Source organism: Chlamydotis macqueenii, chromosome W (genome assembly GCF_036417535.1).
Source record: "Chlamydotis macqueenii isolate bChlMac1 chromosome W, bChlMac1.mat, whole genome shotgun sequence".
In the NCBI taxonomy this organism is placed as follows: domain Eukaryota; kingdom Metazoa; phylum Chordata; class Aves; order Otidiformes; family Otididae; genus Chlamydotis; species Chlamydotis macqueenii.
The window spans coordinates 26962257-26975104 of NC_141592.1; positions in this window are offsets into that span (position 1 = coordinate 26962257).

Genomic DNA, 12848 nt, shown 5'->3' on the forward strand with positions numbered 1-12848 from the left:
CCAATGGCCGGTGAGGAGCAGCAAGAGCTTGACTGGCTGGCACTTTCGGTGTGGGAGCAATCGTCCGACGTTTGTGATTTTTCGGGTTTTTTTGGAGTGGACTCCCAGGCACAGGTGGTGGTAAACGTCGAAGCCCTGTTCGTCAGGGAAAGCCCGGAACCCCGATGTCTGTGGTGCTGTAGATGTGCTACCAATGGCCGGTGAGGAGCAGCAAGAGCTTGTTTGGCTGGCACTTTCGGTGTGGGGGCAATCGTCCGACGTTCATGCTTTTTCGGGGTTTTTTTCAGTGGGGCCCCCAGGTGCAGCTGGTGGTAAACGTCGAAGCCCTGTTCGTCAGGGAAAACCCGGAGCCCCGATGTCTGTGGTGCTGTAGATGCGCTGCCAATGGCCGGTGATGAGCAGCAAGAGCTTGACTGGCTGGCACTTCTTGTGTGGGAGTAATCATCCGACGTTCCCGATTTTTCGGGGTTTCTTTCAGTGGGCCCCCCAGGTGCAGCTGGTGGTAAACGTCGAAGCCCTGTTCGTCAGGGAAAGCCCAAAGCCCTGATGTCTGTGGTGCTGTAGATGCGCTGCCAATGGCCGGTGAGGAGCAGCAAGAGCTTGTCTGGCTGGCACTTTCGGTGTGGGGGCAATCGTCCGACGTTCATGCTTTTTCGGGGTTTTTTTCAGTGGGGCCCCCAGGTGCAGCTGGTGGTAAACGTCGAAGCCCTGTTTGTTAGGGAAAGCCGGGAGCCCCGATGTCTGTGGTGCTGTAGATGTGCTGCCAATGGCCGGGGAGGAGCAGCAAGAGCTTGACTGGCTGGCACTTTTTGTGTGGGAGCAATCGTCCGAAGTTCATGCTTTTTCGGGGATTTTTTCAGTGGGGCCCCCAGGTGCAGCTGGTGGTAAATATCGAAGCCCTGTTCGTCAGGGAAAGCCCAGAGCCCCGATGTCTGTGGTGCTGTAGATGCGCTGCCAATGGCCGGTGAGGAGCAGCAAGAGCTTGACTGGCTGGCACTTTTTGTGTGGGAGCAATCGTCCGACGTTCGTGATTTTTAGGGTTTTTCTGGAGTGGGCGCCCAGGTGCAGGTGGTGGTAAGCGTCGAAGCCCTGTTCGTCAGGGAAAGCCCGGAGCCCCGATGTCTGTGGTGCTGTAGATGCGCTGCCAATGGCCGGTGAGGAGCAGCAAGAGCTTGTCTGGCTGGCACTTCCGGTGTGGGAGCAATCGTCCAGCGTTCATGATTTTTCGGGTCTTTTTTCAGTTTGCCCCCCCAGGTGCAGCTGGTGGTAAACGTCGAAGCCCTGTTCGTTAGGGAAAGCCCAGAGCCCCGATGTCTGTAGTGCTGTAGATGTGCTGCCAATGGCCGGGGAGGAGCAGCAAGAGCTTGACTGGCTGGCACTTTCGGTGTGGGAGCAATCGTCCAACGTTCGTGATTTTTCGGGGTTTTTTTCAGTGGGCGCCCAGGTGCAGCTGGTGGTAAACGTCGAAGCCCTGTTCGTCAGGGAAAGCCCGGAGCCCCGATGTCTGTGGTGCTGTAGATGCGCTGCCAATGGCCGGTGAGGAGCAGCAAGAGCTTGACTGGCTGGCACTTTCGGTGTGGGAGCAATCGTCCGACGTTTGTGATTTTTCGGTTTTTTTTGGAGTGGACTCCCAGGCACAGGTGGTGGTAAACGTCGAAGCCCTGTTCGTCAGGGAAAGCCCGGAGCCCCGATGTCTGTGGTGCTGTAGATGCGCTGCCAATGGCTGGGGAGGAGCAGCAGGAGCTTGACTGGCTGGCACTTTTTGTGTGGGAGCAATCGTCCGACGTTCGTGATTTTTAGGGTTTTTCTGGAGTGGGCGACCAGGTGCAGCTGGTGGTAAACGTCGAAGCCCTGTTCGTCAGGGAAAGCCCAAAGCCCTGATGTCTGTGGTGCTGTAGATGTGCTGCCAATGGCCGGTGATGAGCAGCAAGAGCTGGACTGGCTGGCACTTTCGGTGTGGGAGCAATCGTCCGACGTTCGTGATTTTTCGGGTTTTTTTGGCGTGGGCGCCCAGGTGCAGCTGGTGGTAAACGTCGAAGCCCTGTTCGTCAGGGAAAGCGTGGAGCCTCGATGTCTGTGGTGCTGTAGATGCGCTGCCAATGGCCGGTGAGGAGCAGCAAGAGCTTGTCTGGCTGGCAGTTTCGGTGTGGGAGCAATCGTCCGACGTTCATGATTTTTCGGGGCTTTTTTCAGTTGGCCCCCCAGGTGCAGCTGGTGGTAAACGTCGAAGCCCTGTTCGTTAGGGAAAGCCCGGAGCCCCGATGTCTGTAGTGCTGTAGATGTGCTGCCAATGGCCGGGGAGGAGCAGCAAGAGCTTGACTGGCTGGCACTTTCGGTGTGGGAGCAATCGTCCGACGTTCATGTTTTTTCGGAGTTTTTTTCAGTGGGGCCCCCAGGTGCAGCTGGTGGTAAACGTCGAAGCCCTGTTCGTCAGGGAAAGCCCGGAGCCCCGATGTCTGTGGTGCTGTAGATGCGCTGCCAATGGCCGGTGAGGAGCAGCAAGAGCTTGACTGGCTGGCACTTTCGGTGTGGGAGCAATCGTCCGACGTTTGTGATTTTTCGGTTTTTTTTGGAGTGGACTCCCAGGCACAGGTGGTGGTAAACGTCGAAGCCCTGTTCGTCAGGGAAAGCCCGGAGCCCCGATGTCTGTGGTGCTGTAGATGCGCTGCCAATGGCCGGTGAGGAGCAGCAAGAGCTTGACTGGCTGGCACTTTTGGTGTGGGAGTAATCATCCGACGTTCCCGATTTTTCGGGGTTTCTTTCAGTGGGCCCCCCAGGTGCAGGTGGTGGTAAACGTCGAAGCCCTGTTCGTCAGGGAAAGCCCAAAGCCCTGATGTCTGTGGTGCTGTACATGCGCTGCCAATGGCCGGTGATGAGCAGCAAGAGCTGGACTGGCTGGCACTTTCGGTGTGGGAGCAATCGTCCGACGTTCGTGATTTTTCGGGTTTTTTTGGCGTGGGCGCCCAGGTGCAGCTGGTGGTAAACGTCGAAGCCCTGTTCGTCAGGGAAAGCGTGGAGCCTCGATGTCTGTGGTGCTGTAGATGCGCTGCCAATGGCCGGTGAGGAGCAGCAAGAGCTTGTCTGGCTGGCAGTTTCGGTGTGGGAGCAATCGTCCGACGTTCATGATTTTTCGGGGCTTTTTTCAGTTGGCCCCCCAGGTGCAGCTGGTGGTAAACGTCGAAGCCCTGTTCGTTAGGGAAAGCCCGGAGCCCCGATGTCTGTAGTGCTGTAGATGTGCTGCCAATGGCCGGGGAGGAGCAGCAAGAGCTTGACTGGCTGGCACTTTCGGTGTGGGAGCAATCGTCCGACGTTCATGCTTTTTCGGAGTTTTTTTCAGTGGGGCCCCCAGGTGCAGCTGGTGGTAAACGTCGAAGCCCTGTTCGTCAGGGAAAGCCCGGAGCCCCGATGTCTGTGGTGCTGTAGATGCGCTGCCAATGGCCGGTGATGAGCAGCAAGAGCTTGACTGGCTGGCACTTTTGGTGTGGGAGCAATCGTCCAACGTTCGTGATTTTTCTTGGGTTTTTTTTCCAATGGGCGCCCAGGTGCAGGTGGTGGTAAGCGTCGAAGCCCTGTTCGTCAGGGAAAGCCCGGAGCCCCGATGTCTGTGGTGCTGTAGATGCGCTGCCAATGGCCGGTGATGAGCAGCAAGAGCTTGACTGGCTGGCACTTCCGGTGTGGGAGTAATCATCCGACGTTCCCGATTTTTCGGGGTTTCTTTCAGTGGGCCCCCCAGGTGCAGCTGGTGATAAACGTTCAAGCCCTGTTCGTCAGGGAAAGCCCGGAGCCCCGATGTCTGTGGTGCTGTAGATGCGCTGCCAATGGCCGGTGAGGAGCAGCAGGAGCTTGACTGGCTGGCACTTTCGGTGTGGGAGCAATCGTCCGACGTTCATGAATTTTCGGGGCTTTTTTCAGTTGGCCCCCCAGGTGCAGCTGGTGGTAAACGTCAAAGCCCTGTTTGTTAGGGAAAGCCCGGAGCCCCGATGTCTGTGGTGCTGTAGATGTGCTGCCAATGGCCGGGGAGGAGCAGCAAGAGCTTGACTGGCTGGCACTTTTTGTGTGGGAGCAATCGTCCAACGTTCGTGATTTCTCGGGGTTTTTTTCAGTGGGCGCCCAGGTGCAGGTGGTGGTAAACGTCGAAGCCCTGTTCGTCAGGGAAAGCCCGGAGCCCCGATGTCTGTGGTGCTTTAGACGCGCTGCCAATGGCCGGGGAGGAGCAGCAAGAGCTTGACTGGCTGGAACTTTTTGTGTGGGAGCAATCGTCCGACGTTCATGATTTTTCGGGGTTTTTTCAGTGGGCCCCACAGGTGCAGATGGTGGTAAACGTCGAAGCCCTGTTCGTCAGGGAAAGCCCGGAGCCCCGATGTCTGTGGTGCTGTAGATGCGCTGCCAATGGCCGGTGAGGAGCAGCAAGAGCTTGACTGGCTGGCACTTTTTGTGTGGGAGCAATCGTCCGAAGTTCGTGATTTTTAGGGTTTTTCTGGAGTGGGCGCCCAGGTGCAGGTGGTGGTTAAGGTCGAAGCCCTGTTCGTCAGGGAAAGCCCGGAGCCCCGATGTCTGTGGTGCTGTAGATGCGCTGCCAATGGCCGGTGAGGAGCAGCAAGAGCTTGAGTTGCTGGCACTTTCGGTGTGGGAGCAATCGTCCAACGTTCGTGATTTTTCTTGGGTTTTTTTCAGTGGGCGCCCAGGTGCAGCTGGTGGTAAACGTCGAAGCTCTGTTCGTCAGGGAAAGCCCGGAGCCCCGATGTCTGTGGTGCTGTAGATGCGCTGCCAATGGCCGGGGAGGAGCAGCAAGAGCTTGACTGGCTGGAACTTTTTGTGTGGGAGCAATCGTCCGACGTTCATGATTTTTCGGGTTTTTTTTCAGTGGGCCCCCCAGGTGCAGCTGGTGGTAAACGTCGAAGCCCTGTTCGTCAGGGAAAGCCCGGAGCCCCGATGTCTGTGGTGCTGTAGATGCGCTGCAAATGGCCGGTGAGGAGCAGCAAGAGCTTGACTGGCTGGCACTTTCGGTGTGGGAGCAATCGTCCGACGTTTGTGATTTTTCGGGTTTTTTTGGAGTGGACTCCCAGGCACAGGTGGTGGTAAACGTCGAAGCCCTGTTCGTCAGAGAAAGCCCGGAACCCCGATGTCTGTGGTGCTGTAGATGTGCTGCCAATGGCCGGTGAGGAGCAGCAAGAGCTTGTCTGGCTGGCACTTTCGGTGTGGGAGCAATCGTCCGACGTTCATGCTTTTTCGGGGTTTTTTTCAGTGGCGCCCCCAGGTGCAGCTGGTGGTAAACGTCGAAGCCCTGTTCGTCAGGGAAAGCCTGGAGCCCCGATGTCTGTGGTGCTGTAGATGCGCTGCCAATGGCCGGTGATGAGCAGCAAGAGCTTGACTGGCTGGCACTTTTGGTGTGGGAGCAATCGTCCAACGTTCGTGATTTTTCTTGGGTTTTTTTCCAATGGGCGCCCAGGTGCAGCTGGTGGTAAGCGTCGAAACCCTGTTCGTCAGGGAAAGCCCGGAGCCCCGATGTCTGTGGTGCTGTAGATGCGCTGCCAATGGCCGGTGAGGAGCAGCAAGAGCTTGACTGGCTGGCACTTTCGGTGTGGGAGTAATCATCCGACGTTCCCGATTTTTCGGAATTTCTTTCAGTGGGCCCCCCAGGTGCAGCTGGTGGTAAACGTCGAAGCCCTGTTCGTCAGGGAAAGCCCGGAGCCCCGATGTCTGTGGTGCTGTAGATGCGCTGCCAATGGCCGGTGAGGAGCAGCAGGAGCTTGACTGGCTGGCACTTTCGGTGTGGGAGTAATCGTCCGACGTTCGTGATTTTCGGGGCTTTTTTTAGTTGGCCCCCCAGGTGCAGCTGGTGGTAAACGTCGAAGCCCTGTTCGTCAGGGAAATCCCGGAGCCCCGATGTCTGTGGTGTTGTAGATGCGCTGCCAATGGCCGGTGAGGAGCAGCTAGAGCTTGACTGGCTGGCACTTTCGGTGTGGGAGCAATCGTCCGACGTTTGTGATTTTTCGGGTTTTTTTGGAGTGGACTCCCAGGCACAGGTGGTGGTAAACGTCGAAGCCCTGTTCGTCAGGGAAAGCCCGGAACCCCGATGTCTGTGGTGCTGTAGATGTGCTACCAATGGCCGGTGAGGAGCAGCAAGAGCTTGTTTGGCTGGCACTTTCGGTGTGGGGGCAATCGTCCGACGTTCATGCTTTTTCGGGGTTTTTTTCAGTGGGGCCCCCAGGTGCAGCTGGTGGTAAACGTCGAAGCCCTGTTCGTCAGGGAAAACCCGGAGCCCCGATGTCTGTGGTGCTGTAGATGCGCTGCCAATGACCGGTGATGAGCAGCAAGAGCTTGACTGGCTGGCACTTTTGGTGTGGGAGCAATCGTCCAACGTTCGTGATTTTTCTTGGGTTTTTTTCCAATGGGCGCCCAGGTGCAGCTGGTGGTAAGCGTCGAAGCCCTGTTTGTCAGGGAAAGCCCGGAGCCCCGATGTCTGTGGTGCTGTAGATGCGCTGCCAATGGCCGGTGATGAGCAGCAAGAGCTTGACTGGCTGGCACTTTCGGTGTGGGAGTAATCATCCGACGTTCCCGATTTTTCGGGGTTTCTTTCAGTGGGCCCCCCAGGTGCAGCTGGTGGTAAACGTCGAAGCCCTGTTCGTCAGGGAAAGCCCAAAGCCCTGATGTCTGTGGTGCTGTAGATGCGCTGCCAATGGCCGGTGAGGAGCAGCAAGAGCTTGTCTGGCTGGCACTTTCGGTGTGGGGGCAATCGTCCGACGTTCATGCTTTTTCGGGGTTTTTTTCAGTGGGGCCCCCAGGTGCAGCTGGTGGTAAACGTCGAAGCCCTGTTTGTTAGGGAAAGCCGGGAGCCCCGATGTCTGTGGTGCTGTAGATGTGCTGCCAATGGCCGGGGAGGAGCAGCAAGAGCTTGACTGGCTGGCACTTTTTGTGTGGGAGCAATCGTCCGAAGTTCATGCTTTTTCGGGGATTTTTTCAGTGGGGCCCCCAGGTGCAGCTGGTGGTAAATATCGAAGCCCTGTTCGTCAGGGAAAGCCCAGAGCCCCGATGTCTGTGGTGCTGTAGATGCGCTGCCAATGGCCGGTGAGGAGCAGCAAGAGCTTGACTGGCTGGCACTTTTTGTGTGGGAGCAATCGTCCGACGTTCGTGATTTTTAGGGTTTTTCTGGAGTGGGCGCCCAGGTGCAGGTGGTGGTAAACGTCGAAGCCCTGTTCGTCAGGGAAAGCCCGGAGCCCCGATGTCTGTGGTGCTGTAGATGCGCTGCCAATGGCCGGTGAGGAGCAGCAAGAGCTTGTCTGGCTGGCACTTCCGGTGTGGGAGCAATCGTCCAACGTTCATGATTTTTCGGGTCTTTTTTCAGTTTGCCCCCCCAGGTGCAGCTGGTGGTAAACGTCGAAGCCCTGTTCGTTAGGGAAAGCCCAGAGCCCCGATGTCTGTAGTGCTGTAGATGTGCTGCCAATGGCCGGGGAGGAGCAGCAAGAGCTTGACTGGCTGGCACTTTCGGTGTGGGAGCAATCGTCCAACGTTCGTGATTTTTCGGGGTTTTTTTCAGTGGGCGCCCAGGTGCAGCTGGTGGTAAACGTCGAAGCCCTGTTCGTCAGGGAAAGCCCGGAGCCCCGATGTCTGTGGTGCTGTAGATGCGCTGCCAATGGCCGGTGAGGAGCAGCAAGAGCTTGACTGGCTGGCACTTTCGGTGTGGGAGCAATCGTCCGACGTTTGTGATTTTTCGGTTTTTTTTGGAGTGGACTCCCAGGCACAGGTGGTGGTAAACGTCGAAGCCCTGTTCGTCAGGGAAAGCCCGGAGCCCCGATGTCTGTGGTGCTGTAGATGCGCTGCCAATGGCTGGGGAGGAGCAGCAGGAGCTTGACTGGCTGGCACTTTTTGTGTGGGAGCAATCGTCCGACGTTCGTGATTTTTAGGGTTTTTCTGGAGTGGGCGACCAGGTGCAGCTGGTGGTAAACGTCGAAGCCCTGTTCGTCAGGGAAAGCCCAAAGCCCTGATGTCTGTGGTGCTGTAGATGTGCTGCCAATGGCCGGTGATGAGCAGCAAGAGCTGGACTGGCTGGCACTTTCGGTGTGGGAGCAATCGTCCGACGTTCGTGATTTTTCGGGTTTTTTTGGCGTGGGCGCCCAGGTGCAGCTGGTGGTAAACGTCGAAGCCCTGTTCGTCAGGGAAAGCGTGGAGCCTCGATGTCTGTGGTGCTGTAGATGCGCTGCCAATGGCCGGTGAGGAGCAGCAAGAGCTTGTCTGGCTGGCAGTTTCGGTGTGGGAGCAATCGTCCGACGTTCATGATTTTTCGGGGCTTTTTTCAGTTGGCCCCCCAGGTGCAGCTGGTGGTAAACGTCGAAGCCCTGTTCGTTAGGGAAAGCCCGGAGCCCCGATGTCTGTAGTGCTGTAGATGTGCTGCCAATGGCCGGGGAGGAGCAGCAAGAGCTTGACTGGCTGGCACTTTCGGTGTGGGAGCAATCGTCCGACGTTCATGCTTTTTCGGAGTTTTTTTCAGTGGGGCCCCCAGGTGCAGCTGGTGGTAAACGTCGAAGCCCTGTTCGTCAGGGAAAGCCCGGAGCCCCGATGTCTGTGGTGCTGTAGATGCGCTGCCAATGGCCGGTGAGGAGCAGCAAGAGCTTGACTGGCTGGCACTTTCGGTGTGGGAGCAATCGTCCGACGTTTGTGATTTTTCGGTTTTTTTTGGAGTGGACTCCCAGGCACAGGTGGTGGTAAACGTCGAAGCCCTGTTCGTCAGGGAAAGCCCGGAGCCCCGATGTCTGTGGTGCTGTAGATGCGCTGCCAATGGCCGGTGAGGAGCAGCAAGAGCTTGACTGGCTGGCACTTTTGGTGTGGGAGTAATCATCCGACGTTCCCGATTTTTCGGGGTTTCTTTCAGTGGGCCCCCCAGGTGCAGGTGGTGGTAAACGTCGAAGCCCTGTTCGTCAGGGAAAGCCCAAAGCCCTGATGTCTGTGGTGCTGTACATGCGCTGCCAATGGCCGGTGATGAGCAGCAAGAGCTGGACTGGCTGGCACTTTCGGTGTGGGAGCAATCGTCCGACGTTCGTGATTTTTCGGGTTTTTTTGGCGTGGGCGCCCAGGTGCAGCTGGTGGTCAACGTCGAAGCCCTGTTCGTCAGGGAAAGCGTGGAGCCTCGATGTCTGTGGTGCTGTAGATGCGCTGCCAATGGCCGGTGAGGAGCAGCAAGAGCTTGTCTGGCTGGCAGTTTCGGTGTGGGAGCAATCGTCCGACGTTTGTGATTTTTCGGGGCTTTTTTCAGTTGGCCCCCCAGGTGCAGCTGGTGGTAAACGTCGAAGCCCTGTTCGTTAGGGAAAGCCTGGAGCCCCGATGTCTGTGGTGCTGTAGATGCACTGCCAATGGCCGGTGAGGAGCAGCAGGAGCTTGACTGGCTGGCACTTTTTGAGTGGGAGCAATCGTCCGACGTTCATGATTTTTCGGGGTTTTTTTCAGTGGGCCCCCCAGGTGCAGCTGGTGGTAAACGTCGAAGCCCTGTTCGTCAGGGAAAGCCCGGAGCCCCGATGTCTGTGGTGCTGTAGATGCGCTGCCAATGGCCGGTGATGAGCAGCAAGAGCTTGAGTTGCTGGTACTTTCGGTGTGGGAGCAATCGTCCAACGTTCGTAATTTTTCTTGGGTTTTTTTCCAATGGGCGCGCAGGTGCAGGTGGTGGTAAACGTCGAAGCCCTGTTCGTCAGGGAAAGCCCGGAGCCCCGATGTCTGTGGTGCTGTAGATGCGCTGCCAATGGCCGGTGAGGAGCAGCAAGAGCTTGACTGGCTGGCACTTTCGGTGTGGGAGCAATCGTCCGATGTTCGTGATTTTTCGGGTTTTTTTGGAGTGGACTCCCAGGTGCAGCTGGTGGTAAACGTCGAAGCCCTGTTCGTCAGGGAAAGCCCGGAGCCCCGATGTCTGTGGTGCTGTAGATGCGCTGCCAATGGCCGGTGAGGAGCAGCAAGAGCTTGACTGGCTGGCACTTTCGGTGTGGGAGCAATCGTCCAACGTTCGTGATTTTTCTTGGGTTTTTTTCCAATGGGCGCCCAGGTGCAGCTGGTGGTAAGCGTCGAAGCCCTGTTCGTCAGGGAAAGCCCGGAGCCCCGATGTCTGTGGTGCTGTAGATGCGCTGCCAATGGCCGGTGAGGAGCAGCAGGAGCGTGACTGGCTGGCAGTTTTTGTGTGGGAGCAATCGTCTGATGTTAGTGATTTTTAGGGTTTTTCTGGAGTGGGCGCCCAGGTGCAGGTGGTGGTAAACGTCGAAGCCCTGTTCGTCAGGGAAAGCCCGGAGCCCCGATGTCTGTGGTGCTGTAGATGTGCTGCCAATGGCCGGGGAGGAGCAGCAGGAGCTTGACTGGCTGGCACTTTTTGTGTGGGAGCAATCGTCTGACGTTCGTGATTTTTCGGGTTTTTCTGGAGTGGGCGACCAGGTGCAGCTGGTGGTAAACGTCGAAGCCCGGTTCGTCAGGGAAAGCCCGGAGCCCCGATGTCTGTGGTGCTGTAGATGCGCTGCCAATGGCCGGTGATGAGCAGCAAGAGCTTGTCTGGCTGGCACTTTCGGTGTGGGAGCAATCGTCCGACGTTCGTGATTTTTCGGGGCTTTTTTCGGTTGGCCCCCCAGGTGCAGCTGGTGGTAAACGTCAAAGCCCTGTTCGTTAGGGAAAGCCCGGAGCCCCGATGTCTGTAGTGCTGTAGATGTGCTGCCAATGGCCGGGGAGGAGCAGCAGGAGCTTGACTGGCTGGCACTTTTTGTGTGGGAGCAATCGTCTGACGTTCGTGATTTTTCGGGTTTTTCTGGAGTGGGCGACCAGGTGCAGCTGGTGGTAAACGTCGAAGCCCGGTTCGTCAGGGAAAGCCCGGAGCCCCGATGTCTGTGGTGCTGTAGATGCGCTGCCAATGGCCGGTGATGAGCAGCAAGAGCTTGACTGGCTGGCACTTTCGGTGTGGGAGCAATCGTCCAACGTTCGTGATTTTTCGGGGTTTTTTTCAGTGGGCGCCCAGGTGCAGCTGGTGGTAAACGTCGAAGCCCTGTTCGTCAGGGAAAGCCCGGAGCCCCGATGTCTGTGGTGCTGTAGATGCCCTGCCAATGGCCGCTGAGGAGCAGCAGGAGCTTCACTGGCTGGCACTTTCGGTGTGGGAGCAATCGTCCGACGTTCGTGATTTTTCGGGCTTTTTTCCAGTGGGCGCCCAGGTGCAGCAGGTGGTAAATATCGAAGCCCTGTTCGTCAGGGAAAGCTCAGAGCCCCGATGTCTGTGGTGCTGTAGATGCGTTGCCAATGGCCGGTGAGGAGCAGCAGGAGCTTGACTGGCTGGCACTTTTTGTGTGGGAGCAATCGTCCGACTTTCGTGATTTTTCGGGGCTTTTTTCAGTTGGCCCCCCAGGTGCAGCTGGTGGTAAACGTCGAAGCCCTGTTCGTTAGGGAAAGCCCGGAGCCCCGATGTCTGTGGTGCTGTAGATGCGCTGCCAATGGCCGGTGATGAGCAGCAAGAGCTTGACTGGCTGGCACTTTCGGTGTGGGAGCAATCGTCCAACGTTCGTGATTTTTCTTGGGTTTTTTTCCAATGGGGGCAGTGGTGCACGTGGTGGTAAAGGTCGAAGCCCTGTTCGTCAGGGAAAGCCCGGAGCCCCGATGTCTGTGGTGCTGTAGATGCGCTGCCAATGGCCGGTGAGGAGCAGCAAGAGCTTGACTGGATGGATCTTTCGGTGTGGGAGCAATCGTCCGCGTTCGTGATTTTTCGGGGTTTTTTTGGAGTGGGCGCCCAGGTGCAGCTGGTGGTAAAAGTCGAAGCCCTTTTCGTCAGGGAAAGCCCGGAGCCCCGATGTCTGTGGTGCTGTAGATGCGCTGCCAATGGCCGGTGAGGAGCAGCAAGAGCTTGACTGGCTGGCACTTTCGGTGTGGGAGCAATCGTCCGACGTTTGTGATTTTTCGGGTTTTTTTCCAATGGGCGCCCAGGTGCAGCTGGTGGTAAACGTCGAAGCCCTGTTCGTCAGGGAAAGCCCGGAACCCCGATGTCTGTGGTGCTGTAGATGTGCTGCAAATGGCCGGTGAGGAGCAGCAAGAGCTTGACTGGCTGGCACTTTCGGTGTCGGAGTAATCATCCGACGTTCCCGATTTTTCGGGGTTTCTTTCAGTGGGCCCCCCAGGTGCAGCTGGTGGTAAACGTCGAAGCCCTGTTCGTCAGGGAAAGCCCGGAGCCCCGATGTCTGTGGTGCTGTAGATGTGCTGCCAATGGCCTGTGATGAGCAGCAAGAGCTTGACTGGCTGCAACTTTTTGTGTGGGAGCAATCGTCCGACGTTCATGATTTTTCGAGGTTTTTTTCAGTGGGCCCCCCAGGTGCAGCTGGTGGTAAACGTCGAAGCCCTGTTCGTCAGGGAAAGCCCGGAGCCCCGATGTCTGTGGTGCTGTAGATGCGCTGCCAATGGCCGGTGAGGAGCAGCAAGAGCTTGACTGGCTGGCACTTTGGGTGTGGGAGCAATCGTCCAACGTTCGTGATTTTTCGGGGTTTTTTTCAGTGGGCGCCCAGGTGCAGCTGGTGGTAAACGTCGAAGCCCTGTTCGTCAGGGAAAGCCCGGAGCCCCGATGTCTGTGGTGCTGTAGATGCGCTGCCAATGGCCGGTGAGGAGCAGCAAGAGCTTGACTGGCTGGCACTTTCGGTGTGGGAGCAATCGTCCGACGTTTGTGATTTTTCGGTTTTTTTTGGAGTGGACTCCCAGGCACAGGTGGTGGTAAACGTCGAAGCCCTGTTCGTCAGGGAAAGCCCGGAGCCCCGATGTCTGTGGTGCTGTAGATGCGCTGCCAATGGCCGGTGAGGAGCAGCAGGAGCTTGACTGGCTGGCACTTTTCGTGTGGGAGTAATCATCCGACGTTC